Source organism: Chaetura pelagica, unplaced genomic scaffold, assembly GCF_000747805.2.
Source record: "Chaetura pelagica isolate M959 unplaced genomic scaffold, ChaPel_1.0 scaffold10, whole genome shotgun sequence".
NCBI classification, from domain to species: Eukaryota; Metazoa; Chordata; class Aves; order Apodiformes; family Apodidae; genus Chaetura; species Chaetura pelagica.
Window position 1 is genome coordinate 10,371,721 of NW_009952263.1, and position 2,667 is coordinate 10,374,387.

Genomic DNA, 2,667 nt, shown 5'->3' on the forward strand with positions numbered 1-2,667 from the left:
ACTTAATATTGCGGAAAGTGTTCTTTGAAAAGTGAATTTAAATGACCATGTAACCACCTTTTAAAAAAAACTGTTTGTCCTGATTATCCGAACGTGTTAGTATGTAATACCGTGAATTTTCCTACAATAGCAGATACTGTATATTTGAACGGTTTGTTTGGTTTTTTTTCATTTATATTCGTCTTGGAGCGCATTTGTAAGATCATGTCATAAATTGGGAAGTATGTAATTAATTTGGAAACTTTGTAGCATGGTGTATTGTTAAGAACTCTGTATAAATCCGTCTTGAAGGTTTGGCTAAAGTTTATTAAAAAATTGTATGTTACAATGTGTTTCGATGTGTTCGTTGTGAACATTTGGATATGCCGTGTAAGTATTAGAAGTGGAAAAAAAAAATAATGTCTGTGAACTCCTTTGGAAGTGATACCGTGTTCAAATATCTCCCACGATAAATGTGTTTTATGTTACACAGAAAATAAATATGCTTGTTGACAATGAATTGTGTTTCTTTATTAGGGAAATAGTTCGAAGGGAGCATCAGAAAATAATTTACACAGACAAATAAAGAAATTAAACCGTATAAATCTGGATTTTTTTTTTCCCTAATCAGAATATATAAAAAAATAATAATCCAGGTGATGAATTGGTACGAATCAGTCAATTTCTCTATCTCGACTTCGTGATTTTTTTTTCCCCCCCTAGCGCAGTTGATTAATAAAGCGGAAAGCCTTCTTTATGGGAGGGTTTCCTTCCACCGTCTTCCCGTGTCCTTTTGCAATCATAACCCCAGCCCAGGCGGCTGAAATCGCACGCAATGAAATAGTATTTGGTAATGAACTGAAAGTGCGATGCAAAACTTCCAAGTGTAAATGATCCGGCCGGGTACGTCTGCAGCTCGTGCGTGCGGCTTTCGGGGGGCGGGGGGGCAGCAGGGTGGCACTAAAAAGGGGGAAAATCGCCCCGTTTTAGCAAAGGTACCGGTTTTTGCCAGGGACCACGTAACGTCAAGATCTGACATTTTCAATCTTTTCTAAAAAATGAGTAAAAAATGAGGGAAAAAAAAAGGGAAAAAAAAAAAAAAAAAAAAAAAAGCTCGTCTGAAAAGTCCCTTTATTCGGCCGGGTAAATGCAGGTAAAACCAGAGAATCATTTGCGCTGAAGTTCCCTTTTTCTACTGAGCTCCGTTTCTGGTCAACGTACTAATTGTAATTTTAATAAAATTAGTACAAACTCCAGGTCTTTTTAAAGAACTCCAGGGCTGGCTCTGTGGTAAGATGGCGCCTCTCTAAGACCTGCCTCTTCTTAGTGATGAGGAAAAGGCCATAAATCCGTTGTTGTTTATGAAAATTTACAACTTTGCAATACAACTTTATGAGTTGTTCGGTTTTTCCATTGGTCGTTGTCGGTCATGTGGATGGTAACCGTGAACATGAACTTTTTTATAATTTCCCTTGCGAGAATAGAGCCGCATTCTTTTGCTGAGCTCTGTCCTGCTTCGGATCTCTCTGGCTTTCAATCCCCATTTCATTTGTCCTTTGTAAGGCAATAGTGAACAAAGTGTGCGGAGGTTCGGCATAAGCAGCCGCCTAGAACACAGATCCGGGATGGCAATTTCCAGTTCCCCCGCTGGAAGGTGTGGCATATTGGATTCAAAGCACTGGCGTGGCAGATTTTCAACTTGCAACCTGGCTAATTTCCTGCTTCTTCTGGCACCAAAAGGAGGGCGATTCGTCTCCTGTGCAGCCAAAGCGACAGCTGTCAAAGTCGCAGGGGCTCCTGTGAGCCAGAACCTAAAAGGTGAGAAATGTATATGACACTATCGTAAGCAGGGAAACATGGTTTAATACGTTTAAATATTAGACATGTGCAATTCAACCAAATAGAAATGTTACCGGTGAAATAGAGGTTGCTGCAGCTCAGCTGGTTTCGACTTAAGCAGTGCATGCAAAAATATGCCTGAATAAAATGTTTGTTTTCTATTCTTTAGCAAGGAAGACGTGGATTTTAATTTTTTTTATTTTTTTTTTCACGAGGGTTATTTCTGTTTGCGTTTGCCAGGGGTTTACTGTGATGTTAAGGTTATTTTCTATTAATTCAGGTTTACAGCATCAAGCAGAGGGGATTTTTTATTTTTATTTTTTTCCAGCACAAGGAAAAAAAACCCACAATATCCCGAAATATATTTTTTAAATTATTATTATTTTGCAACATTAACCCAAAGTTCATTTTCGGCAGCTGAAATTTAGATGTAATTTATTTTATTTTTTTTGCTATTTGAGAAAAAAAACAAACAACAAACCACAACAAAACAACCCAAAAACATTCAGCACAATGTCTCCAGGCTCCCCTGGCATATCCAGGGGAAAGGTTATTTCTAGCCCGGGGAAACAGTACGAATATGTCTTTGATTTTTATTTCTTTATGGGCTCGAACGCTGCCGACAAAATGCGGGTGCCCCGCAGTGGGTCCCTCAGAACGACGTTCCCGCCGGCGTGTGCAGCTTGTGCCGCGCGGAACGTGCTTCAGCAGCAGCTCAACCCGTTTCAGCCACCACGAAGCTTTTTTTCCCTTTTCTTTTTTTGCCTTCCCCTTTGCTGTGACTGTTGCCGTGCGGCGCTGGGGCTGGGGGGCTGGGGGGGTGGGGGAAGCGGCGGCGGGCGGGTGGGT

At 40.6% G+C, this 2,667-nt stretch overlaps 1 long non-coding RNA gene across 1 annotated transcript in view; it reads left to right on the top strand.

Annotated features, from left to right (window-relative positions):
- Positions 1–1,496: 1,496 nt before the first annotated feature.
- Positions 1,497–2,667, top strand: part of LOC104397570 — a 13,036-nt gene continuing 11,865 nt past the window's right edge. Inside the window, exons 1-2 of the long non-coding RNA XR_719885.1 lie at positions 1,497–1,633; positions 1,720–1,797. This is a non-coding gene — a long non-coding RNA (uncharacterized LOC104397570). The remainder of the gene's footprint in view (positions 1,634–1,719; positions 1,798–2,667) is intronic.